The sequence below is a fragment of the Equus caballus genome, chromosome 18 (assembly GCF_041296265.1).
Source record: "Equus caballus isolate H_3958 breed thoroughbred chromosome 18, TB-T2T, whole genome shotgun sequence".
NCBI lineage: Eukaryota > Metazoa > Chordata > Mammalia > Perissodactyla > Equidae > Equus > Equus caballus.
The window spans coordinates 54710128-54729318 of NC_091701.1; positions in this window are offsets into that span (position 1 = coordinate 54710128).

Sequence of the window (19191 nt, forward strand, 5' to 3'; positions counted from 1 at the left end):
TTCTTCCATTGCTCTCTTATTAAGTTTGGTGGGGAAGCTTTAGAAAGTAAGACAGGCAACTCAGAATTAGAGAACAAAAAGTAAGTAAGTAGGCCTTAGGTGAGGGATAAATAAACATATTTACAGATGTGGAGTTGTAGCATTTAAGATAATGTTAAAGCATTTAGGAGTTAAACTTTCTCTTACCCCTTATTCTAACTGTCAGGTAGGAAGCAAAAGTAAGAAATATAAGTACAGTTATTTAAATGAATAACTTTCACTGTAAAAAACATCCAGGTGAGGATCCCACGGTGCATAGATGTACCCTCTTTAAGAAGGCACCACTGCTGTAAGCACAAGAGGGGCACCTGTGCTCCCCTCATCTAACCACCCAGGACAGCGTGCTGAATGTAACCACAGAAGCTGGTGGGCAGAAAAGGCCTTCACTGGACTTACCTTGCAATCTCAATCCCATTTCAATGATAGAAATGTTTCACCTTCCAATATTCCAACATTCCAATTCCAATTCTTGTCAGAGAAGAAAATTTGTTGCCTCATATGTAAAGATACGTGGAATGTAAGGAATAATCAACCCACAGAATCCGGGGAGATCTCAATAGTGAATGAAGTTTTATTCAACCAAGTGATTAAAACCCAAGATGGGAAAAAAAAAGAATGTTAATGCAACTGGTTTGCAAAGATGACACTGGGTTTAATCACTTATCCTGGAACCCTGGATTCCAGGTCAGGAAAGTTTTTATTCCCCTCCAGAGACAATGACTTTGGAATTAAGATGCTTTTTGTGCATGTGAGTTTAGAAGGTTACACAGAGTAGCCATAAGAATAAATAAATTCAAAGCATACTGGGGTTTTCCCTGAGTTTTATAACCTCTGGATACAGCAGAGCTCTATCTTAGTGTAGTGTTGGGTTGGGAAACATATGCATAATATTTAAGCAAATACATAGTGTAATGAAGCATTGACATACATATCTTCCGAAATTTATTTATAACATGAAACCATGATAAATTCTATTTTCACCCTCTGCTAAGCCACTTGTTCTTTATTCTGGAAATATAAAGCAATGACACAATCGTAAATATAAAGAAAGGCTTTATAGAGATGGAGACCTCAAAGCCAAGAAATGAAAGGTGGTAACGCCTGAAGAAGCAGTGACGAAATTGTGATCTGCTGTTTGAAGTGGAGACAACGGGATGACAAACAAAATAGGCTAAAGAATAAAACAAGAAGCTGTAGAACATCAGAATTTTTACAAAAAAACGTGTTCAGTGTGTATAGATATAGTCCTACAGTTCTTAAAAGCATCAGATTAGAGAATATTTATGGAAGTGCTCATAAACCATATAGCTCTCTACAAATACGTGATTACTTACATTACTGTTATATTTTAGAATGAGAAAGAGAACATACTTCACATCTAACGTACTGTGTCTGAGGTGTGTTCCACTCAAACATCGTTTAGAATCTGGCTTAGATGATCTTCCAGTGACCTAAGGGAACTTTTAATTCTTCCTATTGTTTTGATGGTTTATGCATTTCTAATTATTACTACTTTTAGCATATATTCCCGAGAAACAGAAAGAAAGGCATAAAATTGACATGAAGGTGACATGAGAAACATTTTAAAGATGGAAAGGGAAAAAGAAGTAGGAATACAGGAGAGAAAAACAAAATTGGGGACAGAAAACTAAAATTCAAAAATAATTTAAATGACAGGCATTGCTAGGCTCTGGGAATCCAGAATGAAAAGACAAGGAAATTAAATGTTTATTGTTGTCTGGAGTTCCTTGAAGGAAAATGATGCTTATCTGAAGCAGACGAAATTGACAGTGACTGGCTTAGAATATCTTGACTAATGTGTTTTCTCACAGAAAGGGTTCTTTCAGCTTTGTGCATGACCTGGAGATAGCTGGAGGTACTGTTCTTGTATGAGTTGTGGTATGTTAGGTCACTGGTCAAATGGTTGATCATGTGTCAGTAGCAGTACTTAGGTGTAATTTTATAGGATTTTTTCTCCATCATGTCAAAAAATACACAGTTTTGAGAAATACACAATATCATTTATTTTGAAAAATGGACAATCCCATCCTAGTCAATGAACTGAAGGAGCAGCATCAGGAATTTAATAGTGGCTTACTGTAGGACGAGGAGACATGACAGAAGTCATTCATTTATGAGAGCCACAGAGCAAATGGGGAGTGGAAAGCTGCTGTCATTGGTCTGGGGTTGTGAAACATGCTTAACGCAGCCAGGGTGCATTGATAATGGCTGAGGAACACTTATGTGTCAATTGATCTATAAATGGAGGAAAGACGATTTTATTCAGCAAAGATATGAAGAACCAAATGTTGCCAAGTTGCTGCCTGGGTAGCTGAGTTTCAGAAAAGCAGTTTATAAGGGGTAAAGGGCCCAGCAGCTCAGTGAAATGATACAGGGAGTATGTGCCAACCTGGGGAATGGTTGGCTGGTTGGCTTCCAAGAAGCCTTACATTACCTTGGTGGATTTACATGGCCCAGAGACTGAACCTCAGTTTTACAAGCTTAAGAGCTTGTTTTTTATTGGTACACCAAGAGTGGATTCATTTCTCATGACTGAACTCATGGTAACCAAGCTTATGAGACTGATGTATAAAACCATAACTTCCAGTTTGCCAGTTTTATTGATAGTGGAAATGCATCTGTCCTTGGCATGAATCTATTCTAAGTCTAGAAGGTATACTCAATTTTTCCCTCTAGGCTGACAATTTCCCTCAAATTGTAATCAGAAGGTGACTTGGTGAGTGTTGAATCAAAACAAAGGGAGTTCAAAGAACCAAATATTTAATTATGTCAGATTAGTGTAACTTGATGCACAAGCTTACAACAGAAATGGACGTTGAAAATCCAACGTCCCTGACCTAAGCTCTCCTGCCCCGGATAGTGCCATTTATATTTTGTCTGAGATATTTCATTTTCTTTGCTTCTCCTATTAACCAAACCTCTCTGATTTATAGTCAGGGGGTGGAGAATTGCAGGAGAATCAGATACAGTGTCCCAGAGGAAAAACTTAGTATGCCCTGGGAACATGAGGAACTGTTATGTCATTTGGAAGTGAGTTTGTTAGCTCTACTGAATTTCCTTGAATCACTCTGTGTATGTAGGTCATGTGGCAACTAGTATGTGGATTAGGCAATGGTGATCCAGAATCAACACTTCTGTTGCTGTTAGTGAAGAACCCTGAACTGTGTCCCCCAGGCAATCATGCCTTCAGTCAGGAAGACACTTACGCTTAAGTTAGCAAATAAATGGAAAGCACAAACTGGCACTGAGATGGGAAAAGATTATGGAATAAAGAGAATCTGTAACCATTAATGAAAGGTCAAGAGTCTCACTGGAAAAAGTATCTTCCAAAGTGATGCTCTTTAGTTTTTAGCCAAATATCCCTTGAGCTCTCTCCTTACCCTGCTCCACCTCTGTCCCCGCAGTTCAGAATCCTCAACATGGTGGTAAACATTTGGCCTCCATGTAGCTCACTGTACTAACTGAGAGAATCTGATTTGTAAAAATGGCTCTCTGAAACTAGGACAATGAACAATGTGGAAGAATGTAAGGCAAAGACGCTGTCTTGTCAAAAAGCTTTTAGGCCAAACCACTAAGAGTTCCAGGAAGAAAGTTTTCCTCTTGGAAAACCTTCCTTCATGTGTGTTCACTCTGAAGCCCTTAAGTAGGTCTTTCAGGCACCGCAAAGACGTTAGCCAGCATATTACATCTAATGAATGCTGGCGCAGCACAGCCGCATAGGGGGAGTCAACTCCAGGAAACAGAGAGCCAGCTAAATTAGCCCAAATGCTAAGCAGGCCCTATTGTTAGTATGTTTACGAAGCTTTAGGGTTTGAAATTTCCCTTCCAGAAGCATATTTTATTGCATTATCTCCCCAACAGAACTCATCTTTGTTCTTTCTTGGACAGCCTTTCTTCCAAAGCACGAATCCAAAGGGCTGCGGCCCCATAGAATGGCATCGACGGCAGGGCAAATATTGTTGACAGAACCGAAGCTAGAGGTCAGGATGAATCACTGAGTGAATATGTGTAGTCAGGCAATGATTTGCTCCTATTTAGTTGTGTATAATCTGATAATAATAGGAAGTGGGGGGGGAATAGTCTTACGCATTTATAATTAATTAATCTTCCTTCCTTCCTACCTCTCTCCCTCCTTCTCTGCTGTCCACCTTTCCTTCCTCCCTCTTTTCAGTTTTTCTTCCTTCCTTCCTTTCTTTCTTTTCCTTTCTTTCTTTTTCATTCATTCTTTCTTCCGTCTTTCCTTCCTTTTGTTCTTTCTTTTTTTTTCTCTCTCTCTCTCTCTCTTTTTTCCTTTCTTTCATACCAGACAATTTTAACTCCTTAGTAGAAACAAGATGTGGAAAATTCAAAGAAAGTTCATAGGAGACATTGAAAAAGTGTCTTCTGAAGTGTATAGAGAGCCTTTGCTTCCCCAAGTCTCTACTGACATCGACAGAGCTGCTGTTTTCTAAGCGCAAGCTTTGAGTCATTTTCAACTCTGTTTTCTTTAGCTCCTAATTTCAATCAACCCATCTCCAATTCCTACTGAAACTTTATTTCTTTAATTTGGCCCTTCTTGTTCAGTTTCCCCATCCCAAATATCCTGTCTAGAAATTACGACAATGGTAATTGAGTTGGTTAATGGTAACTGCTTCCCGTCTCTGGCTCTCTATATTTCCCCAATCTCAACCTCAAACATCATTTTTATTACACCATCATTCTAAGATAGTTCTTTTTATTTTTTTATACCATTAAAATTTTTTTTGGTGAGGAAGATTGGCTGTGAGCTAACATGTTGCCAATCTTCCTCTTTTTTCCTCCCCAGAGGCCCCCAGTACATAGTTGTACATCCTAGTTGTAGGTCCTTCTGGTTCTTCTGTGTGGGATGCCACCTCAGCACAGCTTGATGAGTGGTGCTAGGTCTGTGCCCAGGATCCAAACCAGTGAACCCCAGACCACGGAAGCAGAGTGCAGACTATGCCACAGGGCCAGCCCCAGCTCTCTCTCTCTCTCTTTTTTTTTTTTTCACCTTTGGCAAATTAAGTATTTAAGTAGTTCATCATTTCTAAAATTAATTAATAGGTATTATTTCTAGTCATCATAAATGTTCTGTGGGCCCCAAATAAGATGCACTTCCACAATTGGGAGATAAGATCATGAAGAATCATGGTAAGTAGAATGAAGAAGTCACATAACAAAATGTGTTTAACAGTCTTTGGAAATCATTATGAAGCAAGTCACCCTATAAGGAGAATTGCAAATATTTACTGATAAGATTGGAGTATGTCCCCCAAATACTCCAATCTAAAATGGAATAAAGATAAAATAAGATGCAATCTTAGAGTGCAACATGAGACAGCATAGTGACAGATTGGTATCTTAGAAAAGAAGCATTAAGTAGAAAAGATGATTGGCGAATTCTGTCTCCAATGCTCTGATTCTACAAGGCTGGTATATGTGCTTAGTCTGACACATCTCATCTGGAGTCTGGGAGAGGGGAATGTGGTTTGGCACAGGGTAGAAATACCCATCAAAGACACTCAGTTCCCTGTGCTTTCATTCTGAGTACGCCACGTGACTATACACTAAACGAAATCATGAGAGCCTCATTATGAACTAGGAACCAATTTATCGATTTTCTGTTGGAGGCAATCTGGAGAAAAACACCTGCTTTGTGCATGGGCCACTCCTTCTGAGTGAGCAGATGCACTCAAAAGGTTAGGGTTGGAGATAGGGTTAGGGTTAGGGTTAGCATGAACTGAACACTTACAGACTGATCAACCTTAGATGACATAAGAAAATTACATTTATGAAACAGAAATTGAAAAGGCTGACCTCAAGATAAACACTTGGCCCAGAAGACCACATGCCTTTAGGGCAGGCAATCTTTCTGTACAAAATCCTGAAGGACATTTATGCTATTTCTAAACATTTTTGTTCACAAAAGTCACCTGGGGAGATTATTAAAAATGCAGACTTTTGGCTGCACCCCCAGGGATTCTAAGACAGATGGTCCACTGTCTTTACTGTGAGAAACACTGCTTGATATAAATCCTTAAATCTAGCTACAATTGCTTGGTATTTTTCTGTCTGCAAATCACTCGTTTCTGAGGACATTGCTTTGCATGCAGCTGTATGTGAACTTACTCCAGCTCAGGAATGGCAGACGTGAGGCAGGCATTCTGCAGCTCTCTCCGACTGGTCCGTGGCAGACACCCTTAGTTGATTCCAGCATTTTCCCTGCTGAGTAGTGGTATGATCTCGGAATCCTTCTCAATACCCATTCCCAGAAGCTGCGACCAATTGACAGGATTTGGCAAGGAGTCGACCCGATTCACCTTCTTAGTTCTAGATCAGTGCTGCTCAAACCTGGCTACTGTGAGAAAGAACCTCAGGCTCTACCCTGGGCGCACAGTAGGCGCCTGGCATATTGCCTGGCACAGAATAGGTATTCAGGATTTCTTCTCTTTGTCTTCACATGAATTAGGGAACACTTTCAAGATCTCTCAGTCTTGGCCTGCAACTGAATAAATATCTTACTAAAATGCTGTGAGGTCCTTCTAGTGGCCATCTCTCTGTGTGATTCTGGTCATCCCCAGGAAGACTGAGAAGAGGGTCCTTCAAGCAGCCATTCTGTTTGGGAGGATGATCTCCAGGCCAGAGGGGTACCTATGTTCTTGGGGACATGGTCACCTCAGGCTTTAAACCTGTAATCGGGTATATCAGCTAATGTCAGAACTGGAACTTAATTAACAGACAATACTCTGAAAAAACGCCATAGTCCCGCGCTATAGATTTTTCACCTATCTTTTGCTTTGAACCCTGGAAAATTCCTTTGTGGGTATATGTTTCCATTTTGTTGTTGATAATCCTTTAGAACCGTTAGCATAGAGGATGATTTTGATTTTTGAATATAGAGACTTTCTGTGATTGTTAATGTTAGAATTTAATAAATAAAGTCACAAGCTTATGGTTATTTTAGAAAAGTACAACTTCATGAAGGCCAGAGAAATAAAAGTATTCATATAATAGGAAGTCGGAACTTGCTAAACAAACCATACACCACATTCATATGTCAGACAACATTTGCAAATGTGCCAGAAGATCTATCATGCCTGCTGTATGTTTTTAGGGATTCTGATTAATTGTGGTGCATGCGCACTGTGGTGGAAATACTGTGAACACCATGTAAATGTTACCTTTGCTCTCTCATCAGCGTCTTCAGAAGATTCTCCTGCTGAGGTGCCCCGTCCCCTGTCTGCGTTTGCATTGTTTCACTCCATATTTCCGCAGTCTGCCGTGTCTGTGTCTTAATGGGTCAGCTATTTGTGTTACTCTGAGAGGTTTGCTAGTCAGTCAAGTGCCTGACACAGAGCTGGGACACAAAAGGAAAACTTAGCAAATATTTCACGAATTTTTCATTGATTTTTAGAGGCTTTCATGGGTTGAGAGCTAGAAAGTAGCCTCGTATATCCAAGGCAGAGTGACAGATGACTCTTCATCATGATGACTCATGATGAAGAGGCAACATTCCATCCATTGATATCAAATACCTTTACATACCTAACACACATATTTGCCCCAACATGATTTCCATTTCCCAAAGTAGAAGTAAAATTTCCTCTAAAGAAATCAAAGAATGTATTCTTGGTAGTTTTGTTCTGCGTCTGCAAATATTTTGTGTGCACAATGGCCATAATTCCACTTGGGAATAAAAGCACTCTTTCTTCTCTCACTTCGGCCTGATTGAATTCATTTGTTTTGGAAGTTCATATGGCAAATCGTTTCTCAAAAATCAAAAACATCAAACAATCCAACAAAATAATTTGTTAGAATCTCATTAGTAATTCCTAGTCTTTCTGATACCAGGTCTAGTTTGTTCTCAGTCTCACCGTGAGTTTAAGAAGAACCAAAAATGGGAGGAATGAGTGCGCAGCTCAAAAAATTTTCAAAATGAAATTCGATTTGTAAAATCAATGAATCATTATGTTCTAGAACTGCTAGTGACCTCAGAAGTCATCTAATCCAGCTGCCTGATTTTGTAAATGTGGAAACTGAAGTTTAGAGTAGGAAACGTGTTGGACGCTCCACAGCTTGTTGGTGTTGTACTCTGAGCTGCTTGGTCTCTTCACCCTCGTTCCCTTGACATTAGTTGGAAAAAATTACTTAGAATTTATTGGTTTTCGTCATTGTTGGTTCTTCTCCACATTCTTAGGAGGCAGAGCTAAAGCCTATATGTCTCTTCTAGACTTAACAGATTCAAGCTGAGAATTTCTTGATTATCAGAATTTTTAAAACCTCAGTTACATGAGATAACACACGCCAAGCATCCAGGACAGCCCTCGGCAAATAGTAGATGCTCAATAAAGATTTTTAAAATTCCTCTTTCTGCCTCAGTTACAGTTCAGACATTTGACATTTAATTATTCTTTCTATAGTTGTGCGTTGAAAACAGTGTTATTGGAACTGTAGATGTACCCTCTCTTTGTCTAGCGTATTCTTTTGAAGACCGTTTATATCAGACAAAAACAGGTAGGGGGTAGAGGAGGAGGTCTTGGACTCACAAGGTTTTGAGCAAGATTCTCCAAGACCCTCTGGCACAGGGGTGTGAGTGACTCTTGTAGTTGAGAGACTGGGTTATAATTTGTGTTGAAGCTACACGGGTTTTCAGCAGCAGGTTTTGTACATAACAGGGAGTTTCTGGATCTTGTTAGCTCAGGGCAAAAAGTCATGCTTTGGAGCAGTTACCCCAGCAGGAGGAGAAAAGATGATGGTTGGTAATTACATCAGTTTTGCACTGTTGAGCAGATGTTCTTGCAGATAGATTTTGGCTGGCATTTACAGAATCTCGCTGGAGATTCTCATGATAGTGTCAGAGCTGCTACAAGTGGAGGGAACTGCAGGTCTGTAAAACGTTGTGAGAAGGAGGACAAGGGAACCAGATAGAAGTCTGGAAGTTAAAAAGCAACTCTTTAAGAAGGTTCTAGCAAGATTTGCTTGGAGATGATAGTTTTGCTCAACTGGAGAATTAGATCTAATACATATCTGATAACTTATTTTGCTATTTAACTTGAGAATAATTTAGTAGTCTATCAGTGTTTGAAAAAGTATATGTCTTTTTTTAAGTAAGGGACAATTTAGAAAACAGATGAGAGAGCTGAACTTTGATTAGAACATAAAGTTAAGCAGCAAGATCAAAACATAGAGTGAGTAATGGAAAAGAATGACCAAAGGGACTGTTAACAAGAAATGCTGCCCATTTGGCTAGGAATGCTGGCCAATTTCAAGTAAGCAGAAACCAGGACGGTCAGCAGCAAGACACTAGTAACAAAGTGCCTTTAAGGGAGAGACTATTTTTTCTCTCTTGGCTTAAAAATCTTTCCACATTTCTCCGGTTCGTTTTTTTATACTGATTTAAGTTCTCTCTGTCTCTGCTCTGGGATATGTAAGGATACTCCTAGCACTAGATCTTGGAACCTTACTCTGTTGATGTCATAAGTCACTGTAACGTCTTCTCTATACACAGTGATGGGAATATTTTTTAGTTTACTGACAGGCAACATTAAGTGAAAAGATAAATTCTAATACAATGATAATTGCATTGGAATCCCTACCGTTTCATTTTCCGTGGCCACAGAAACACTTTAAACACTGCCACCTTGTTGTCATGGGCTCTTCTGGGTAAATGATCCAAAAAAGAACAAAGAAAAGAAAAGAAGGAAATATATCTAGGGTAGCCTCAACGGAGGTGGAAAGAGATGGGTGAATATGGGAGGGCGTGGTCCAGCATTTCTCATGTACGAGCGCTTAATAACAACTTGAATGGGCTAATCAGTGGATAAATAAGATGATGACTCTAGAAGAGTCGTTTCTGAGCACTTAGTTCCCTGTTTCAGCATTGTCAAGAGAACCCTCTTACACAGAGGTAATATGCACTTTGGCACGCACCTTTTGGGAAACAGTTGTGCTATTGTTTTGTGAAGTTAATATTTGGCCTCAGAATTGATAACTAGCAGAAGGAGAGCCACCTCGCCCACCTCTGTGGCTCTAAAAAGAGGACCTGGCATTCCTTCTTCACACTCACACATTTGGCTTTTGTGAGCTGTGGGTTACTTTCATCTTGTTAATCGTTCAGTGACGTTTCTTTTTCTTCTTTTACGGTACGTACCTCTATTTCTACTTCTCTACTAAATGTGATCATGGGTAGTTACTGTAACATAACTGGATTTTTTTTGATTAACAAAATATCAGAGGCATATTTTACATATTAAATGTTTTTCTGCAATCATATTTTAGTGGCTATGTAGAGTATTCCATTGTATGGATAAACTTTCGTTGTTGGGCATTCAAGTTTTTTCAACATTTTATTATTATAAACTATGCTGTCATGAACAGCTTTTTAGATAAATCTTTGCCACATCCATGATTATTTCTGTTAAGTAATTTCATAAAAGTAGAACTACTGCGTCAAATGGTGGGATGGATCTTAAATGACAACCTTCAAGCACATGATCGGGATTTACTGGTGTTCCCTGACAAATGCCATCTAGCTCAGGCATAATTCTAGGCAAAAATAGTAAAGTTAGAGGTAAAGATTTTTCTCCCATTGCTTTCAAGCTCTTTTTTCTGTTCTCTTTTCTCTCTTTGTAAACCTGCTTTCTCCTTCTTTCTCAAAGCACTCAGTGTATTTTAAGTTATAAACTTATGAAACTTATTCTAGGAAAGGATCTGATACATCCACGTGTGTTAGGATCTAAATGACTGATGTGGCATTATTTATAATTACCTTAAGGAATAAACTTCTGTTTTGGTAAGTCAAAAGATGGACATCCAAGTATGAGTTTGGGACATCCACTGGAGAGGTTAACAAAACAAGCCTTCTGAATGCTCTGACATCGTACCCCACAGGCAGACATTCACCCCCAGTCAGGGGACCACCCCTCTTACATGACATTGTGGATCTGTTCAGTGTTTGTTTCAATGACTATCACCATGTGATGTCACAGGACCTACACCCAACTCATGTAGTGAAGAGATCTCATTTAATTCTGGTTCGTTGGAGCTTGGAAAAGAAATATTCTTGTTAATAATGATTACCTCTGAAATTGAGCTTTAAAACCAACACTGGAAGCCCTTGGTATCCACGGATAACTCTTAATGGAAAAAAGGCACTTGAAATAAATTTATACAAAATGAGCAATTGAATTTCACAGTATTGTATCAAACATGGGAAACTCCAGCTTAAAAATAAAGCCAAAGTTATAAAAACAAATGTGTTTTCTGTTACGCTTGACCACCTTTACATCATACTTGCAGCTATGTGCCAATTCTAAAAGCAAAGAACCAATCAAGAGTTTATTTTTTGGTAAAATTTTTCTGATGACTCTGTGACAATATGACTCGGCGTCCTTTATGGCATGTTTGACCTTTTCAGTGTAAATGTGAAGTCAGTTAGTTTGCAAAAAATAGTCCAGGGTTTCATCCAATTTCTCAAAGCCCTCTTTTTATTCTTAGATGCTTCAATCATTGTATTTTGAAATACCTATTGTATTGTCAATTCTTAGCTGGTCTAACTTGGCCAAATCCTCATATCTCAATAGCTTTGCCTCGTGCTTTGAGCAGTTCCAGGCTAACATTGAGAGGGCACTTATTTTTTAAGAAGTCAGTTCATTAGCGAACAGGTTTGTGTTCTGGTGGCTTCTGCTCTCCTGCCCGATCTTGTAACTGTAGGTATTCAAGCAGTTAATGCTTGCTTAATGACCAACACCCTGTTCTCAATTTCTGGGTAGACATTAGGCGTTAGGATATTTATGTTAAAGAGCAAAGGGTCATTCATTCTATTCTACAGATATGTAAACTGAGGTAAAGATGGCACCAGGTGATGTCTTTAAAATCAGAAAAGCAAAATTTGGAATGATATAGGTTCTCTCTCAATTTTGTACTCACCTACAAACCTGGCTCCATTCCTCTATGTCCTGAGTGAGCCCTTATTTTGGAGTGATGTTGCTGGCAAGTGGGAATTTGACCAGTAAGAAAAATGGTGTCTTTGCCCTGGCCTATGCCATAATAAACCAAATGACAGAAAAACAAATGTCACTTATTAGAACATTGAGGTTTACTGTTCAAGTGATTAACTAAGAATCATTTGTATGATTAAATGCTGGAAAATAATTTGCTTTCCCTATGAACCTATAGCTTAGATGTCATTACACAGAAGTGCTACATATTAGTTGAAGCAAATTAACATTCAAACACTTTCTGGAGTGGCTGCTAATCACAGGCTGTTAATTACTGTCATTACATTAGGCTGCAGCAGAGACTACCCAAAGAATCATTCTCATGATCTTGGTATTTGAAAGTGATCTTCACCAATAAAAACACATGTCAGACACACAGAAATTGCAAATTGCTGAAATTGCTGACGGGGTTGAAAATTCCGCTGACTCTAAGCACCCATCTAGTGATGGATGCCTTCTTGACACAGTTTCAGTGTTTGGACTTAGGAAATAATGAGTATCAATGTCCTAGCAAGGGAATATGCAAAGATGAAGGAGCCCTTTTGTATCCTTAATTAAGGAAAAGTAGTAGCAGAACTCGTTCACAGATAAGTGACTGTACATAATAATCATGTATTTATGTAAGGGACTGCTATGCTATATTACTGTAGTGGCAATTAGATTTTCACAAAGTCGTTTTAATAAAAGGCATACTTACATAATAAATAAACAAAACCGCTCATTTTCATGGCAGCCTCTCTAATTATACACTGGCTTAAAATAAAACGTTCTGCAATGCTAAGTTAAACATATAGACTCTAGCTGCCTTCCACCATGTGCCCCAAATCTTTTTTCACCCCATAGTCTCAGTTGTCTCAGGAACTCTGCTAAACAGGGAAAGAGTATGTGTGCATTTTGCTTGTTCTGCATAAGGGAGGAATCATTTGAGAATTTAGAGGTCAAGGCTTCTGGTATCTATCGACCTGACTTTCTTTACTGCCCAGAAAGTTTGCTGCCCACCCTGTGGCTGCCAGTAATTGGGATCACCCCAGTGACAGCATGGTGAGGACTCTGGTGACCAGGTGTGTTGGCTCTGTGGGCAACCCAATTCATTAGCAAAACCATGTGAGGGAAGCGCAACCCACAAGCCTTTGAAGATCCATTTGTAGGTTTCCTAATTTAGGCTTCTTGTTCTTTCATTAATTCATTCAACAAATATGTATTAAATACCTTCCTTGTGGGAAACATTGTACTAGGTACCATGGGAATGCAAAGATGAAGTAGATATGGATCTTGTCTTCGAAGAACTTATAGCTTAGTATGGGACAATCATTTTATCAGTGTAAGCCTCGGGTCCTAGTGGGACAGAGTGAGAGATTTTGGATGGATCTGGGTAAATCCCTCTCTGATCCTGTAACTGTGGACCACCTCTCAGGATTTTCCCTACCACCTCTGAGTGTGGTTACATCAGTGCCAAAGGAATCCCTGTCCCTAAGTTCACAGGTAGGACACTGTCTCCTAAGGACTAATTAAGACACATCCACAGCTACATAGCTCTTTCTTCCTTCTTTCCTCCCTCTCTCCCTCACTCACTTCCTTCCTTCCTATTTATTCAGTGTTTGCTATGGGACAACTTCTGGGGATCTGAAAATGAACATAATACATATGCTCCTGCATAGGACTTGCAATCTAGTGGGGAATACAGATAAAAAGACACTTCTAATATGTGTGTCCTCTGGTAGAAGTGCATTTAGCATGCAATGAAAGCACGTGAGAAGGACTCACAGGCTTAAAGGGACAGGTTAGCTGGGATTTGAGGGAAGACTAGCAGTGAACAGTGGGAGTTTTGTGTATGGGGGGTGGTGTTCTAGTATGGTGTGTTGGAGAAACCCAGCAAAGTCTGGTATGACTAGCTAATAGAAGGCAAGGAGATGGGAGCAATGAAGCCTGATACCGGAGAAGTAGGACTTGTAAACAACAGGAAAGAATTTAAGATTTATCCCAAGTATTTTCTAAGGAAAGCTACTGATGTTTTAAAACAGGGAATGGCATGATCAACTTTGTGTTTTAAAAAGATCCCTCTGGTTTTGTCTGGAGAATGAATTGAACAGGGGCAAAACTGAAGACAGAGAGAGCAGCTGGGATGTTATTGCTGTGGTCTATGTGGCTTGGGTGAGGGGGTGGCGGTGGATGTGGAGCTTGATTAGATAGATATGTCGGGGTCGGGGGAGGTTGGCCATGCTGAGGGAGAGGAAGAAGTCAAGGATGACCCTCAGGTTACTGGGCTGATGGTGTTCTCATTCTTAAAATGAAGAAGACAGTAGGTTGGGAGGGGGGCATTGGTGGTGAGTTTGGTTTTGAATGTTGATTGTGAAGTCTACTTTAAGGACTTCCAAATGGAAACGTCCAGTAGATGATTGTATATGGAAGTCTGGGGCTCAGAAGAAAGAGCCAGTGGGAAGAACAGTCCTTGCCGATGCCCTTTATGTTTATTTGCTCTTAGTTGCCTGGTTTCACTACATTTCATCAACACAGGCAGAGATGAAAGTCAGTGTTTTACTCAACAGTGTTTCTCTCCCAGCATGTGTACATACCTTTTAATTATCTTGCTTTATGTATTATTAAATATAGGAAATTGTGCTCAGATATCATGGGCTTAATTTAAACTGACAGAAGCAAAAGACATTACAAATTAAAGTAGCCATGTTTCCATTTAATGCCTTTAAAGTTTCCATTTATTAAAAGGAAATTTAAAAGAAGTGTTTGTGTTCTTTTCCGGAAAATGTATTTCTGGAATCTATCCAACCTTGAGGCAAGTTCTTGACATGGCGTTGAAAGGGAGTATATAAAAGATACAAGTCAATGTACTACAACTAGAAGGACTCACAACTAAAATATACAACTATATACTGGGGGGATTTGGGGAGAAAAAGCAGAAAGAAAAAAAAGATATAAGTCAGCTTTGAGTGGATTTATGATACCCTCTCCCCCTTTGACAGGAGCAGTAACATGTTTAGCCATAAGAAAACACTTCAAGGGACTCAAAAACCTGGGCCAGCCTGGGTTTCAGTCTACAGCTAGTCCACTGGCGTTCTCTCCATTTCTTTCTCCATTAAAGATGCTCTCAGTACCCAACTCCCTGCTAAACCAGTGATGGGAATTTTTAGCAAGGCTAGCTTTCCTGGGGAAAGCTGGGAGAGTTAAGTGGGTGGGTAGGGTCACCAAGATCTTCCTGCCAGCAAAATAAGAGGAAGAGGTTACTCCCTCAGAGGAGTGTAACGAATATGTGAGACTCTAGCTAACAACATGACACAAATAAATTCATCCATTAACACAGATTCTATTTCAAAATTAGAGGCATCGTCTCCCTATCACCAGCTCACTAAGAAGAAGTCATGGTGCAATTTGTGTGCTTGTTCAAGAGCTCAGATCCCCCTAGCAGAACTCTACTGTGTGAGGGCTCCCAGAGTCACAGGCAACAATGACACAGACTCTCATTTGACAAGAGAACGTCAGCCCACTTTGTAGGACTGGGGTGGCTCCATCCTCACTCTTTCCCTTCTCATTAACCACTGGTAATACACATGGTAGCCAGTGGACAGAGCTGAGCTAACAGCTCATTGAAGGATCAGCTTCCATTAATGCAGAGCTGTGAGGCATTCTCCATGCCAGGATCCTTTGAGATCTCGACTGTGTGAGCCTCTCTCTCAACTCCCAGCATTCTCCTGAACAGAGGTGAAATCTGGCTGAAATGAATATGAAAATCAGCAGCATTCAGTCAAACTCAGATGGCTGACCGCAGTCTCTAGGTGTTATTTGTGGAAGACAGTGCTCAGTGGTGGGGTTTGTGATATGACAACATATGGAAGGGTGCTATTCCCAGGAGTGAGAAGACAAGAATCCCCTTCTCAGAGTTCCAGGTCCTGGGAGAAGACTCAAGCTTGAGAACACTCTAGGGAATTCGCTGGGCAGAACTGGAGTTGAGGGTAGTGGCCCAAAAGCAGGAAATTGTTGGGGGAGAAGGGTGTGGGTAGAAAAGTGGGAAGATAAACATTATTGACAGGTGGCGGTCCCACCCGTGTTGCTGATGAATCAGTGGAGACTCATCTATTTACACAAATTATAAATGAGCACAGTAGTAGATTTGAGGGTCGATTTTGATGTCAGCAGTCTCCTTTTCCTCCTTTGGCCATGTCTTTCTACTCATTACACAGCTCCAAAAGAGCTGGTATTGTCCCAAATCCAAGACCCAGATCGATCACTGCCACGTGCTTTACACTAATGATAACTATAGTACTTATCAACAGAGCTACCCAGCCAGTGATAACCAAAGCAAGCTGGGTCTCAAGCATAATAACTATGTTTGTTACTAATGAGCACCATGCACCTATCTGAATGACCGGCTTCAATAGAGACGTAAATATTAATATGTCTCTACTTTCTTATAAACATTATCGAATAACGAGGCATTTGTACTTCAGCACAATTGAAACAGTTTAATAGGTCAGAATTACTCTCCATTGTGCAAAATTAGAGTAACTAGTGTGTCCTTATAAAGCAGTATCAATGTAGACAAATTCACACAACTTCTCTCAAATCTTGATGCTCCAAACCACTACATAATGGACTATAGCTAGAATGAAATTAATTTTTTTATGTATTTTTATTCCAATTTTCTGAACATCAGCCCCTCTCCTCCAAGTCTTAGCTTTTCACATGAGTCTTCAGGTGTTATGGCATCTCTCACACTCTCCCAATTCACCCTGTCATGCGTGCTCACCCAACTGGCCCTCAGGAACACAGTCTGGCTCCGGACTGCCTGCCAACCATTGCTCCCCCTAAGGTTGAGAGCCTCCTTCCGGGCTCCCAGGCCTTAGCCCGTCCTTGGGCTGGGTTCCTACCACCAAGGAGATCTCAGTGAGGCACCACTCCTCTCCTCTTTCCCTCAGGCCTAAGCATGGGTGAGAAAAGCCCTTGCCTTGACCTTCTTCACCTAAACACACACACAGACGCACACAGTTGAACTTGGGCTGAATCATGGAACAAGACTTTTGTGAAGGCTCTGGAAAAATGGAAGGAAATTACAACCCCTTGTTACTTGTTCCCAGATATGGCTGCTCCAAAGCTCACAGAGCCTTGCTTATTCTCATGGAGTTCCTGTAAAAGCTGCCTCTGGGCCCTGCTGTAGGGTTTCTTCCCTCCCCTCTCAAAGAGACACTTTTTTGGTCAACCGTAGTTTCCAGTCCAGCCCATTCCTGGATGCCTCCTGAAAGAGAAGGTACACTCTTCTCAACACCTAAGAGTAGCATGTCTAGACTCCTGGGATTAAGGGCTAAATCTCCTAGTCTGTCCACTTTGTCACTGCTTAGGGAAGAAACATCTTCTCTTACTTTAGTTTAGGCTGGCCTCCCCGCCTTTTTTTTTGTCCAAGGATTTTTCTTTTCCCAGCATGATTGATAGTGGGAGTATTCATTCCCTTATATCAGTAGAAAAGATACATAAACAATAGCTGTCTTTTCCTCCCGCTCTTCCAAATTACAGAGAGAAAAGATGACTCCTTTCGTTTTTACTGTTCTCAATATTGGGATTATTCATTTAAAAATAATACTATGTCTAAACCAGGCTAGGTTAAACCTCTGAGTCCATTCAATCCAGTTCTTACAGTCTTTTCTCCAGTAAGAGTTGCAGATAAGGCCTGCAAATCCTTGAAATCTCCTTGAGCTTAGCTCTTGATGTCTTATGAACAACTGAACAACAAGAATTATTCTGTTCTCACAAGAACCCACACCATTTGAAGGCCCAGGGCAACCTACATCCATATTCATTCACTCACTAAATATTTATTAAGCACATGTTTTGTTTTGAGTCCAGTGCACATGGTCTGCAGAGATGCAACTCTCTCTACATCATAAAGAACGTGTACAGTATCCCCAGATTACCCCACCATGCCATACTGCCCCAATCCATCAAATTAAACTTAAACTATAAGCTCCTCTTGTCTCTGCTTCTCAAAGAGCTCCACTTCCAATTATGAAATCTCTTTTCCACGCATAACACTCATTCTGGTGGTTAAAAAAAAAAAAAAGGAACAACAATATATTCTAAAGGGGTCTTTTTCAAGTTCCTTCTCTTTCCAAACAGAAACCACTTATCTTTTGAGATGGCAGCTCCCTTCTCCCCTCCTTGGGGCAAGTTTCAGGCAGAATATCCTGACTGAATAGAGGTGATGTGGAGAGAGTGAAGTCTAGGCCTGGAGAGCTGCCCTACCACTTACTAGAGATGTGGCTTTGGGGCCAAGATTGAGGCAAAATTTTTCACGTCATTGAACCTTAGTTTCCACATCTGTGAAATGAAGGCCTGATGACTAGCTCATAGGAATGCTATGAGGATTAAGTTAAATGAGATAATTGTATTGTGTCTCTATTGCCTAGCAGGCACTTTGTATAGACGGAGTGGAGTTGCACTGTAAGTGCCAGTTGACTTTAGAACCCAAACCCAGGGAAAGATAGGCTTAATCATGACAGACGCGCTCCTATTATATATTGAGGTTATGTCCAGAAAAATGCAAATTGTAATGGAAACACTTATAAAGAAGAATTAATTTTATTTTAGCTGAATATGAAAAGTCTAGATATTTCCCAGACCAATTATCCAACACTTTTCCAAATGGATTTTGTAGTACGCATTAAAAAATGTAGATAGCATGTTTTATCTATTTACTTATTAATAACTTTTTATTTTGATATTGTTGCAAGAATAGTACAAAGAACATTCACATATCCTTTATCCAAGCAAAAAGTACACGGATGTGAACATTTTATTAGTGTTTCTATCCATTTGCTTTATCATTTCTCTCTAGATAGATAGATGATAGATAGGTAGTTTTCTGAACCATCTGATATAAAGTTACAGACATCATGCCTTTTTGCCCCTAAATACTTCAGTATGTATTTCCTAAGAACAAGGACATTCTTTATATAACCATAGCACAGTTATCAATATCAGGAAATTTAACATCAAATACAATATTATTATCTAATTTATAGTCCATGCGGAAAATTGCCAATTGCAACCCCTCTCCCCCAGGTTCCAATCTAGGATCACCAATTGCATTTAGTTGTCACTTCTAGCCTTAGTTTCTTTAATTTGTAACAGG